At 43.1% G+C, this 14,226-nt stretch overlaps 1 protein-coding gene across 8 annotated transcripts in view; it reads left to right on the top strand.

Moving 5' to 3' along the window:
* SULF1 (sulfatase 1) overlaps positions 1-14,226 on the top strand; it is a 113,298-nt gene that overhangs the window by 22,439 nt on the left and 76,633 nt on the right. For 5 of the 8 annotated variants that reach the window (XM_077352193.1, XM_077352191.1, XM_077352194.1 and 2 more), the window contains exon 2: positions 1,359-1,630. The exons of 2 other annotated variants lie outside the window; for them this stretch is intronic. The gene's annotated coding sequence lies outside the window, so the exon portion shown is untranslated. The remainder of the gene's footprint in view (positions 1-1,358; positions 1,631-14,226) is intronic. One more of the 8 variants, XM_077352195.1, reaches the window with a different exon arrangement.

The raw sequence follows: 14,226 nt of genomic DNA, 5'->3' as shown, positions 1-14,226 counted from the left end.
CATAAAAATGGGTTCTAAATTATTATTGCGGTCTTGGCTTTTTGTCTTGTAAGCACATACAACTGATTTACTTGTCTGTTTCTATTACCACTCCTATGTTGCCTTTAATCAATTGTTGGCTTTGTTTTTCATTTTCCATTTTCAGCAATTACTAATCTGGATGGCATGCTCAGATTCCCCACTTAGTCATGATATCCTGGTTTCAGGGCATGTTTAGTTAGGTATGCTGGTGGTATCAAAACTGAAACTGATCTGTGGGATCTTGAGTTGAACTGACTGTGCCATACAACTAAAGTACAGCTCTATAGCAAGACTACCCAATGTGGGGAAAAACATCCTCTGCAGTTCACTGTATTTCTAATGAAATCTTTTGTGTTCTGAATGATTATAAAAAAGGGAGAGAGACTGTTATTACCAAGTAACTTGGAGGCATCTGAGCCAGATCTTTAATTCCAGTATTTCTGATGCTAGTCTCACACTAATGGTGTGGAAGTTAACATAGCTACTTCCTGTGTCTCCGGAATAATGTCATAAGCATCACGAGGGAAGCTCTTAGTGCAGCTCTTAGGAACTGCAATGTGGACTTATTTAATGTACCTGAATTTCATCTTGAAGAGCCAGGCTGCTGTGATAAGGTATGGAACTGAATACCAAGAAATAGCACATGGAATATAGATCTCACTTTGCTCTTGTTAAAGGAAAAGCAGAATGCTAAGAGTAATGATGGGAGGTTATACTTAATGTATAACTGGAACAAACTAGTCAGTAACTTGATCTGGAGATTGCTCATATATTTAATGTTAATGCATTTGTTAGTATTCTTATAAGACTTTGTTATATAGATCATTCTGGAAATGGTCTGTGTTAGAAATGGTGAGCGGTTCTTCAGTGAAACAGGCTTCCTCAAGAGGTGGTGAATTCTTCTTTGGAAGTTTTTAAGTTTTTGGAAGTTTTTTATACTTGTTAATGATGGGTTCTTTCTTTTTTTTTAAAAAATGGTATCCTTCTGTGAAGATACCATATTTAGAATGAAAGCATCAGAAAGCATTTAAGAAAAAGAAACAAAGGGGGGGGGACACTTGCATTATTATTAAGGTGTAGTTTAGCAAAGAAGAAAGGTTTTGGTCAATATTGTTGGCTGAATTAGGAGCCACAGGTGCTTGCTGGATTAGCATCTGAAAGAATGCAGAGGCTGGCTACTAGTACAGCCTTGCTTGCCGTGGAATACATTGTCCAATAGAACTCATTACGTAAATACCTTACTGTTTCTGTTAAGGGGCTACTGGTAGACCGGGGCAGAAAGTATGTAGCAAATAGCTGCTATGCAATAGTAACACTATTTATCTCTCTTTTTGTAGGTCTGTATTTTAGAAATCTCACTGGATACACTGGTTTTTCTCTTTATTGGACAGTTGGCACAGAGATTCTGGGTGTATAAAAACATCAAGGCACAGAATTCTGACTTCGTGTTGGTTGATGAATTGGACCAAGTAAGCCACAGGCATGATTTGCATCACCTGGATAAGAAACTGGGTCAATAATTAAATCATCCAGCAATAAATCTTCTTGAGATGATTCACATCCTGTCAAACATTAAGTTCTCCATGTTCGGCAGACCATCTGTACTCTGGTGAGTCAGTAATAACGGAACTAGTTAAATCTTGACTGCATGAGGTTCAGCACAGTGTTGGGCTGGAAAGGGACAGAAATTTTCACTGCTGTGGCTTTTGTAAGAGGAGTCGATGATTTCTGCTTCTTTCCCCTTTTTACTGCAGCTCTTCCCCTTCCACCAAGTCCACTGTCCCAGGAAACCTCAGGAGCAGCTTTTGGAAGGGGTGGAGCGGGAGGCAGGAGAAATCACTTCCATAAGCCTGTTTCATTTATGGTAGCATAGGTGCTTATCTGTGTGCAGTGCTGGACTGTCTTAGGTGCTCCTATGCAAGGTATAGTTACTCAATGCAGTATTTCAAAAGAAGTTACTGAAAAACAAAAGTTTAACTTGCTATGGCAGTGTTTATTTTTATGTAATAACATTTAATTAATTTAATAAAAAGCTAGTTTTTAGATCACAGAAATTTAAAAAAGAATGTATAGAAAGAGATAATGAAAGGAGTAAAGAAGTACACACTACATCTCAGGTATGGTTCTCCCACTTGGGAACGTTGTTCTGGACATCTAATTTATTCTCTGCAAATTTATCATTTAACATATTATATAAGTAAGCAGGTTTTAAAAACAGAGTGTACATGTGCTGATACTTCTGGTTCTAGCTAATCAGGCTGATGTGATTGAAAATATTTTTTTAATGGGAGTGTCTGTGTTCACTTGGCAGAGCATCTACTTGCTATGCAGAAGGTCCTAGTCTCAATCCTAAGCATTTCTAATTGTTGTTTTTATACCCTGCTTTTCACTTCCCAGAGGAGTCTCAAAGTGGCTTGCAACTGCCTTCTCTTCCTCTCCCCACAATCGAAAAGGTGAGGTAGAATCATAGAATCATAGAGTTGGAAAGGGCCATACAGGCCATCTAGTCCAACCCCCTGCTCAACGCAGGATTAGCCCTAAGCATCCTAAAGCATCCAAGAAAAGTGTGTATCCAATCTTTGCTTGAAGGTAGGTGGGGCTGAGAACTCAGACAGAACTGCTCTGTGAGAACAGCTCTGGCAGGACTGATGAGCCCAAGGTTAGCCAGCTGCCTGCCTGGGAAGGAGTGGAAAATCACACCTGGCTCTCCAGATTAAAGGCTGCTGCTCTTAAGCCCAACACTGGGAGGAACATGTAGTAGGCGATAAGAAAGATCTCTAGTCAAGATTCTGGAAGTTGCTGCCAGTCTGAATAGACATTGTTGGACCAAAGGTCTGATTCAGAATAAGGCCCGTTCATGTGTCTGTGTCGATCATGTTTACTCTAAAATTCTTTCTGTAGGATAAGTTGTAAAGGTAAAGGTATCCCCTGTGTAAGCACCAAGTCATGTCTGACCCTTGGGGTGATGCCCTCTAGCGTTTTCTTGGCAGACTCAATATGGGGTGGTTTGCCATTCCCTTCCCCAGTCATTACCATTTACCCTCCAGCAAGCTGGGTACTCATTTTACCGACCTCGGAAGGATGGAAGGCTGAGTCAACCTTGAGCTGGCTGCTGGGATCGAACTCCCAGCCTCATGGGCAAAGCTTTCAGACGCCTTACCACTCTGCTCCACAAGAGGATAAATTGACTGTCTATCAAATGCTTTCAGGCTCTCTTTGAAATATTTCTCAGAGTTTCCCAGGTGCTTGTCAGTCAAGTGTTGCCTCTCTTCATTCTATCCTCATTGCAGTAGCTCAAGTGGTAGCTACCAGGTGACCTGGAAATATAGGTTAGTTATACAATGGACAATTAACTACCTGCAATGAAAAAACTTTTGCATCGCCTCCAGGCAAGAAGGTCTAATCTTAGATGCATTTAAAAGCATTTTAGAGTGGAGAGCCCTGTGGAGGGCACAAGGAGACAGGCAGTCCCTCAGATATGTGGGGCCCAGACCATGAATGGCCTTGAAAGTTAACACCGGCACCATAAATTTGATCCCAAATCGGCAACCAGTGTGGCTGTCTCAGCACTGGCTGGATATGAGTCCTCCAAGATGACCTAGTGAGGACTCTAGCAGCTGCATTTTGCACTAACTGTAGCTTCCAGGTCAAGGACAAGGGAAGACTGGCAGAGTGAGTTACAGAAGTCTAGCTGGGAAGTGACCGTCACATGGACCACTATGACTAGTGCTCTGGGGACAGGTAGGGAACTAGCAGCCTGGCTTGGAGTAAGTGGGAAAATGCTACTGTAATGATCTGTGCCTCCATTGATAAGGAGGCATCTAAGATCACCCCCAAATTCCTGGCTGTGGGTACAGCCTCAAGCTACATCTCATCCAGGGAAGGGAGGCATGCTTCCTGGGCCAGCCCCCTTCTACCCAGCCACAGAACCACCTTCTTGGAGGGGCGAGTTTCAGGTGACTTTGCTTTAGCCATCCAGATACTGCTTCCAAACTTTCCAAACTGGCAAATATTTCAGGGTGCACATGTGCCTGGCTGGCCATCCATCAGGAGATAGAGCTGGGTGTCATCCACATATTGGTGACAGTCCAGTCCAAAGCTCTGGGCCCACTGTGCCTGAGGACAAATGTGGATATTGAAAAGTGTGGAGGAGAGTATCACCCCCTGTGGCACTCCACATGGGAATTTGTAGAGACATGACAATTCCTTCCGCACAGCCAGTCTCTGTGTCTGGTTGTGAAGAAAGGAGATCAGCACAGTAAGGTTGTCCCCGGAATCCGAGGCCTGGTAAGGTGGTGGGTTAACAGCTCATGGTCAACCACATTAAACACAGCTGACAGATCTAATAACATGAGGATAGCCAAACTGTCCCTGTCCAACTGGCGCCATCTATCCATCATCCATAAAGGCAACCAGCACAATCTCCACTCTGTGGCCAGGACAGAGGCCTGATATAGGTCAAGTGCCAGAGTCTACTCTTAGAATGCCAGGAGCTGATACACAACAGCCCTTTCAACCACTTTCCCCAGAAATGCAAGAAGTGAGTCAGGGTGGTAGTTGGCAGGGTCCCGTGGATCAAGCAAGGGTTTTTTCAGTAGAAAATGAACCATCACCTCCTTCAACTCCCCTGGGAACTTTCCAGATGTCAGAAGATATTTAGGCTGTCAATTCCTTATAAAAGGTAAAGGTATCCCCTGTGCAAGCACCACGTCATGTCTGACCCTTGGGGTGACGCCCTCTAGCGTTTCCATGGCAGACTCAATACGGGGTGGTTTGCCAGTGCCTTCCCGAATCATTACCGTTTACTCCCCAGCAACCGACCTCGGAAGGATGGAAGGCTGAGTCAACCTTGAGCCGTCTGCTGGGATTGAACTCCCAGCCTCATGGGCAGACAGCTTCAGACAGCATTTCTGCTGCCTTACCACCCTGCGCTACAAAAGGCTGATAGCAGAGACTATTGCATCAAGTTTGAACTGGCTGATGGTGAATTGCTTTGGTTAATGAAATGCCAAGGACAACCTTTTCAAAACAGTTGTTTAAGTCAGTTATTCTGAAAAGGTGATCACATTCATTTCTCTGCTTCCTTTTCTCCATTGTATTTGAATTTGTGATCATAAAAAATGTTTTGGTCAACCACATCTTCTCCTACCAGTAATCTGATCTCAGTGGGCACTGTTGTATTTCAAGCTGTCAAATATGAAAGCAACCCTATAGCATCATTAGGATTACAGCTATGTATTCATGGCATGGAAAAAATCCGGAGAATGAAATCTCTTTCCTGGCATAAACCCAGAATGGAAATAATCAGCCACATCAATATCCAGCAAAACAATACAGACCCTACATTAATTCACTGGTGATACTTGGGACTTAAGAATTCAGAATTCAAATAATGCTCATTATTGTAAAGTGGAAGGAAAAGATTATATGTTTATGTTAAACATTTTTGCTTGGAGTTAGAATATACTCCCATTTTCAGGGTATTGCAGAGGCTTATTGTTCACATCCTATGGATACTGATTATGAAAGCACATCCCAGAAGATGTTTGCCTGTGTTTTTAGTTCTTTGGAACTTTAACCTGCTTTTTAAAAGCATTTCACTAAAATTACGTAACAAAAAATGTCGTTCTTCAATAAGAAGCATGGCAGGAAATGATCAGTGGTGAATTGAATTTTCCTAATTGATTCCCTCTGCACCATTAAACAGTAAGCGTTTAATGGAGAGGAAAGATCCCTGATGGTAAGGTAATAGATGGGAGACTAAAAAGAGATTTGTGGACAGGAGATGAAATGAAGGGCAGTGCAGAACACCTGCTAGACCACAAATATCCTGTGTTATCTCATATGTTTTAATTTTTAGAAGGCATTGCATACACTTCAGTACTTATGACTCTTGATGGATGATGGATAAACATGATCAGATCACAGTTTCTGACATTCTGAATTGACGAATGTGCTTTAGGACTGGCTTTGAAGACTGTTCAGAAATTTTGACTAGGAAAGCAAAAGTAACACCGAATCCTGTGGCCATCTATATTTTAGGAGTACAACGAAGAAAGAGTGAAAATAAAGTATCTTTACTGTGTTTTGTTTGAACAGTTATGAGAGTTGATGATGCTGAAAGCTGATCTGAACAAGGTTCCAGCATATCCTTGTTTCAATTGTATTTCAGCAGCAAAAGTTAAAAATGAGATATAAGATAATAAATCATACAAAATATGTCCCGTTTTCAAGAAGGTACAATGAGTAAATGAGACTAATCCCATGCAGCATAGAAAGCAAGTGTAAGAAGGAATCAAGCTCACAGTGGCTGTTTTAGCTTGCCATTCAAAATGGAGGAAAATAATATGACTGGAGATTAACCAAAATAACATAAACTTGTATGTGGCCAATACTTACTGATTACATAGATTGAGGTACTGCAGCCTGTAGTGCACCTGTCCTCTAGATGGTTAATTCATCAAAGAAACAAAACTAAATAGCCATTGAGTTTAGCCTATAATTACCATGATACCCCATTTATTGGGGTGTGCCACCAATAGGGAGGAAGCACTGTTCTAGTGAGGGCCAATTAGTTCAATTTGCATGCAGATTGGGAGAGAGCTAATCAGTTCACTCTCAACTCACTCCCTACTTGATTGGCCCTCCCTGGGGGTATGCTGCAAATAAGGAGAGCACTCTCCCAATTAGGGCTGATTGTGGGGCTTATCTGTTTTCCTCTTCCTGCTGGGTGGAAGAGGTGCTGGCCTCCCTGAATGGCCCTGCTGCTGGTGAGTTGTCACTTCCCACCCTCCACCTCCCCCAGGCAAGGGAGGGAAGCCAGTTGTTTCCTTTGCCTCCTGTGTTGGACTCAAATTTCAGCTCTCTGCTAGAAAGAAGCACAGATGAGCTGACACAGGAAGGCAGAAAGAATCAGTATTAAAAAAACAGAATGCCAAGGGACAGACAGAATGCAATTAATGTCTTAACTCAGTGCAGGGTGTCAAGGGTTCATTCAGGCAGTCCAAGGGCACCAGCAGAAAGTAGCAGGTCCACAACCCAGGCCTCCCAGCCTCAAGTTAGTATAGACTGGCAGCAGCCGCTCAGTCCTTATTCTGTGATTACTCACAGTATTCTGCAGCCAGCAACTGTTTTGCTAAGGTGTGGTACCTTTTAGGCTGGAGAACTCTTCCGGCACATAGCTGGAATTGCTTAATTGGCTGAGGTGAGCCAGGTGGGCTGACAAGATAGAGAGCTGCAGCTGGAGGCTGGGCAGAGGAATGAAGAGCTCATGTAACAATTTTGGAATCTAAGCCTTGGTTTGTCTGCAGCTCCATTCCCTCATACTGGTCAGAGCTCTCTGTCTGTTGAACATCTGGCTGGGCTAAGCTGTCATCCAGCTGAGGCTTGGGTGAAGCTGGGAGCTTCCAGCAAGGTTTTTCCTCTGTGGAGTTCCCTAACAGGAGGACCCACCTACTCCACCCTCCCTTTTCTTTGAGGAGCTGGGGGGATCCAGCAGCCTTACCCACCCAGCCTGGCTCTGGAGGGTGGGGTGGGAAGAAGGCAACCTCCAACAACCCTCCCTGCCCACTTCTCCATGTCCTGCCTGGGCTGGCCTTTGGAAGATATGGGGTTATATGGGAAGTTGGGGGACTGTGGAGAACCTAAGACACTTTGTTTGGGGTGGGGGGTAGGAAGGCCAGTGCCCCTCCAAAGCAACTGTTTTTTCCCCAGGAGAATTGATGCTTTCCTTCCTTTCCTCCTCCCTTCCTTTTCTCCTCTTTCTCTTTCATCCTGTCTTTCTCCCGAAGGTCTCCAGGACCTCACCTGGAAGCTGGCAGCCCAGCTGGCTGCATATGGAAGAAGAGTCAGGAATCAAACACAGCTCTTGAGATTAGAGTCTGCTACTCTTTAACCACTTCCCTACATTGGATCTCAAGACTGAGTAGGGGGAGCAGAGGGGAGGAGGGCAAGAACCCAGGAAGGTCACAATGCAGGTGTATGTGTGTTGTATTTCTGGGTGCAATGGGCTTTGCAAAAAGTAACTATGACCTGTGGGGGTTCCTGACAGTTGTGGTTTTATAAGACATTTGGTTTTGGCGATCTCATAGGGCCCCAGTAAGCCCTACAGTGGCTTGGTGCCCACTAAATACGAATTCACATGTATGGAACTGTGAAACTTTCTATTGCAAAATTTTAAAATTGTCCAGTGTCCTGATCAAGTCTTCCAGTTTAATCATGTCAAAATTTCTTGTTCTTGGATGCAAGCTTTACGACAAGTTAAGATGGTGTGATCTATTATTTTATCTAAAAAGTCAGGACAATACTTCTTCCATTTTAAAGGTTGCTTTTCTGGGAAATGCTGCAGGATTCAAGGAGTTATATGATTCTAGTAAATTAATAAATGGCAGATTAACAGTAGTGTCAAAAGGGATCTAAAGGAAGCTCATTAAATATGCCTCTGGGGCTAGATAGGACTACTCCGCAGCAGGAAAGGTCATGCTGTCCAGGGTAGGCAGTGCAAGTAAGGACAGGCTGCTTCTGAGTCCAAGTCTGTCTCAGGGTCTTTTTAAACATGGATCCAGAGAAGCTGGCATGCGGCTGCGGCTGCTTGAGAGGAGAGCCTGTGTGCCTGTTCAGTGTGCAGCGAAGGGAATTACGAAACCTACAAGCCAGCAGTCTATGGTTTCATTTAGTTTGGATTCCCCCTGCCCCAAAGGAATTCATGAACTTTCAGCTAGACAGTGAGGAATTTTGAGCTTATTTTAACTACCTAAGTAGTTATCTCATTTCATTTTATGATCAATAAGAAAGAAGCACTCTCATTAACACACTCCATAGAAAAGTGTGCTGGGCTTTAAGTGTTTTAATCAGAATAAGTCGCATTAGATGCTTGGTATTCCTGATCATTCTTTCTCTGGTCAAACTGTATGGTTCCTGAAAATGTAGGATTCCTCATAGTCACCTAATTTCCCCCCAATAGGAAGGTAGCTGGGATCCCTAGAGCAGGGGTAGTCAACCTGTGGTCCTCCAGATATCATGGACTACAATTCCCATGGGCCCCCATGGGAATTGTAGTCCACGAACATCTGTCGGACCGCAGGTTGACTAACCTTGCACTAGACTCCCCCTCCCCCTCTTGCATAAGCAAAAATACTAATTCTCGGAAAGTGTTATCCCCTCTGGCAAGTGCCTGGATTCACCAAGTGATGAGTGTGCAGGCCAACTAGAATCTACAGTGCTGGATGCTTGCTGCCAGGCAATAAGAGGCTCCAAATTCTTTTGAGACGTAAGAATATCTTCCTGCCTGTAAGGGCAGCAAATCAGCTATTCATCTACCTTGCTGTGTGATGTGGCTTGACTACAACAGTTTGCCCCAGGGCTTAGGTACAGAAGTTGCTGCTAATCTCCAGATGGTGGCTAGAAATCTCCTGGGATTACAAGTGATCCCTAGATGATAAAGATCAGTTCACCTGGAGAAAATGGCGGCTCAGGCGGACTCAATGACATTAAGTCCCATTGAAGCCCAGCCCACCTAAGGCTTCAACTCCCCCTCCCCCTAAATATCCAAGTATTTTCTGACCCAGAGCTGGAGATCTCCTGGTGTTTTGGCTGAGCGGGTTTCCTGGGGGAAATGGCAGCTTTGGCAGATAGACTCTATGGCATTATTCACCATCAAGGTCTGTCTCCAAACTCTATCCTCCTCACCTCATCCCCTCCAGGTATTTCCCAACCCAGAGTTGGTATTCCTATTTGATTAACAGCTCTGGGGCAAATTGAGAGGAATACTTATTACTTTTCAATAGTGTATGGATCAGAAATAATAGCAAATGGCAAGCATCACAATATAAAGTTGGAAAAGTGGACTGAACAGTTCGTCTATTTTACATATTAATTCATTTCCTTTAGATGGTCATGTTATAATCTAAGGTCTTCAAATGAATATCATATCCTTAAGGTTTGTGACTTCTGTTTCTCACTCAGAAGTGTAGGGGAATCCATTCTGAGAACTTTAAACCTATTGAGGAGAGATTCCAAAAACATACCAATAGAAAAAGGATACTTCTAATTGAGTAACCATGCTGGTCTGCAGCAATGCAATAAAGTGGAAGTCGGTGTCATCTTTGACAATAACAAAAAATTATTGCATAAGTTTCATAGAATTGATCTGAGATAACTTCTGTTATGTTTTCTTGGAACCTGTTGGTCATGTTTTACAGGTAACTACGACTGTGGTCTATGCTAGGTAGACCTAATTTTTAAGCCTATTTTATAAACGTATCCAAAGTAAGTGACTGAAATGGGTAACTGTCAAGAATCTGCCTCTCATTAATGTTATATTGTGGCAGTGTTCATTGCAGCCTCCTAAACATGCTTCCTCCCAAAGCTTTGTAATTTTAGAATCGTAAATATCCGAGACTTTTATTTGTTGAAAACAATTGGTGTTCCCACTGACTTCAGTAGGGGCAGAATGGGACTCATGTGTTTATAATTTAACACTTTCTTCTAAGAGGGTGGACGGTGAAGGGATTATGGCTCTTAAGACTCTCAGACTGGAGCTATTGCACAGCGTGATTAAACGGCTATTCTTTTATTTCCCCTCCGTAAACCAAACAGTGGTTGAGAAACCTTTTTGATGTGAGTATAGTGCATTTCATCATAGGAAAACTAGAGGAGGTCTCTTAAGCTGATTAAATAAAACCAACAAGAGTCACAGGAAGGAAAGAAAATTGTTGGCCCGGCTTTGCAAAGTTTGTAGAAGCTAATATTGGACTGAGGATTGGTGTTTCAGTAGCCAGGTGACCTTTGAGAGGATAATTGCTGGTTTCTCTTTCCCAGGACTCCGAAAGAGGAGTTTGCACATCATGGGCAAAATATTAGCTAAGTAGAAGATAAATATTCATTTTCTTTCATTCAACTGCCTGGGAGGACGAGCAGCTAGATGTCTCTTTTCATTTCCTATACTGTTGAAACACATCACAGAATTTCTTTATGACCAAGAAAATACTCAAGTTGTCCTGCATTAATTGTAACAATTATAATTGAGAGTCAGTGTGATACAGTGGTGGACTCTAATTTGGAGAATCCTGTTTGAGTCCAACTTACAGTGGTTTTGCGAAGATAAAATGGAGGAGGAGATGTAAGCTGCGTTGGGTATCCAGAGTGGAGAAAGGCAAAGTGTAAATGAAGTAAATAAATAATAAATACAGCTAAAGCTGGAGTGGATAGATAAAAAGTAGGATGGTTGTAGTCATCAGGTGGGACCTGGAAATCTCCCGGTTTTATAGCTCATCTCCAGGTGACCGATCGCTTCTCCCTTGGAGAAAATGGCAGTTTTGGAGGTTTGACTCCATTGCATTATACTCAATGGAGGTCCTGCCCTAAGTCCTATTCACTCTTGGATCCAAGACATTTATGTCCCATCCTAATTTATTTCATTTTAATTAAGTTATAACTAATTTTTAAAATGTTTTAATCAGTTAAACATTTGTCAGGTGATATTACCAGAGATACGGGGATATGGAGCACAGCTCTTAGCTCCTCTCTCCATAACTGGACCCAGAGGATTGCCATGGGGGGATGAGTTGTTGCACTCTTACTGACTCCCTTGTGGGATCTCTCAGGGTGTGATTCTCTCCCCCACGGTCTTCTACATCTTTATGCACCCTCTGGCCCAGCTGGTGCAAAGCTTAGCGCTGGGTTGTCATCAATATGCAGATGACACCCAGCTCTATCTCCTCATGGACAGGAGCCTAGACTCCCTCTCCCCCCAGAACCATTTGCCAGATGTTTGTAATCCATGGCTGGATGGCTTGAACAGAGTCATCTGAAACTCAACCCCTCCAAGACGGAGGTCCTGTGGGTGGGAAGTGGGGGGGGGGAAGGTCAGGAAATGCATTTACCCATCCTGGCAGGGATGCAACTTATGACAGTGCCCCAGGCCAGGAATTTGGGAGTGACCATTGATGCCTCACTAACTTTGAAGGCACAGGTCAAAAGGGTAGCTTGCCAGGCATTTTTCTATCTTCACCAGGCATGGCTACTAGTGCTCTATTTGTCCTCAGAACACCTGGCCTGCAAATACCAGCATTCCGCAGGGCCTGCAAAGTGGACCTCTTCCGCCAGGTTTATGGTTGAGGCTGGGGCAGTGATCTGATTTGCCCCCCCCCCGCCCCCCAGTGCTAGGCAGCGGTTAGGCCATGTGTCATCTATGGTTCCCATTTCCTCTCTTGGATGTTTTACTGGGGGGATGGGAGGCTGAGTTACACTGCCATTTTCTGGTATAACTTATATTCATGTAATGTTTTAATGGAGTTTTGATATGGACAATTGAACCCTGCCATGAGCAAGTTCTGGGAGTGGTGGGTAATAAATCTAAATGATAATGATAATGATGATAATATCATGTGGATCTGCCCTCCCTCCCAATATGGCCAATGATGGGCCTGGAAGGGGTGGAAAGGGAAGGGACCCCAGGTGGGCATGTACACAGCCATGCTTCCCAACCATAGTCTGCATGATTGTGCCACTCCCGGGGTTTCTCAAGGCCTGAAGAATGTTTCAGGGGATTTCTCAATAATAAAAAAGTTGAGAAAGGCTGCTCTAACTGCTCCCCCACACTGGAATTAATGACTAAAGCATTTTAATCTTCCTTATTACAATGCTAGATCTCTGTCTACCTCTGCTCAGTCATGTTTGGTGTTTCCTTTTTTCCAGTATAGTTGGCAGTTATGCCTGCAAAATAAATATTCTGTTAAGTGGCATTTTAAAAATTCAGCCTGAAGTTATAGCAATTGAATATTTTGTGGGCCCTAAATAAGGAGGCCCTGATTCTACAGTGCAATTTCCTATTCCTAGTTTTTTTTTTTTAATAGCATGTTTCATTTCCTTGCAGCAATAGTGGCTATATGCAGAAATCTCTGAGATGAGAATCAGGAGCACATGGTTAATGCAGCTTAATAAATCTTAGTGGGAGTACTAAGTAGTGATGAAATGATGTCTAGGGATTTTGTGGCTGCCTCTAGCTAAGTGAGAATGAGACTAATTGTCTGTCTGAAAGACACCTTCATATGGCTGGAGGTTAAACATCAAAGACCTTACATGAAGACGGAAAACCAGTGGACATTTAGATTGCTTTCTTTTGTCCCTTGCTACTGATGTAGTAAAAAAAGAACTCCGGGATTAGGAAGGAAGCAATCTCAAATCTAGGAAACTGTCTTCCTTATTGCCTCAGCACTAGAGTGCATAAGGCAGAAGGCTACCATGGACAGCCTTTCTGTATCATAGTGCATTTCTTATTTCTTAAGGCAGGAAGGTTTCGACCAATCGTGCGATATCCTTTTATCGAGAGAAGGAACATAGGTGACAAATGCCTAATTGCTGTGTTACATAAAAATTGGCCAACTCTTGTTAACCATTTAATTTTTTTAATTGTATGATAGCTGGCAAAGTCCTCAATAAAAGATCGCTTACAAAGAACAGTAGCCAATGAATAGTTCTTAGATAAGACATCAGTGTTCTTATCTTGGAATGAAACAGTAATAAGATTCCGTGGTTCATTCAGAGTGTTTGTTATACTTGGTACAAGGGTAACTGGAAACAAAGGGGGGAAGCAAAGATCTGGGGGAAGTTAACTTTTAAGTTGTAAACCTGTGGATAGCTTGTTTAGCAGTTGTTATGGAATTAATTCACGGGATATTCCTGTGTGCATTTTGCTTTAGCATAAAAATAAAATGTTGGTCAGTGATGCACATTTCATTGTTCAGGTGCAAGTAGCTGTTTGTCCTTTGTGTTCATTCCTGTAGTGATCCTGTGAAGCAGTTCATTATTTCCCTGTTTGTAGTCAAATAATGGAGTGAGAGAGAGAGATCACTTGCCTTGAGATAAGGAATAAAGAGAGCTGATGGCTGCTTTCATACGTTGGGATAATTGCATTCTAGCAATCACTTTCCTGTCCTGACAGCAGAAACCGTGTGAGATAGGTGGGGCTGAGAGAGCTCTGACAGAAATGTTTTGTGAGAACAGGACTTATCGGGACTGTGACTAGCCCAAGGTTACCTCGCTGGTTGCATGTGGAAGAGTGGGAAATCAAACCCTGCTCTCCAGATTAGAGTCCGCCGCTCTTGACCACTACACCAAGCTTCAATTTTGAATTTGCTTTTGACTCATGTTGAACTAACAGAGCCTAGGTAAAGGCAGAGGGAAGGTGATGTAGATATGTCAGGT

This window comes from Paroedura picta, chromosome 9 (genome assembly GCF_049243985.1).
Source record: "Paroedura picta isolate Pp20150507F chromosome 9, Ppicta_v3.0, whole genome shotgun sequence".
Taxonomy (NCBI): Eukaryota; Metazoa; Chordata; class Lepidosauria; order Squamata; family Gekkonidae; genus Paroedura; species Paroedura picta.
This window is presented reverse-complemented; position numbering and strand designations above follow the sequence as displayed.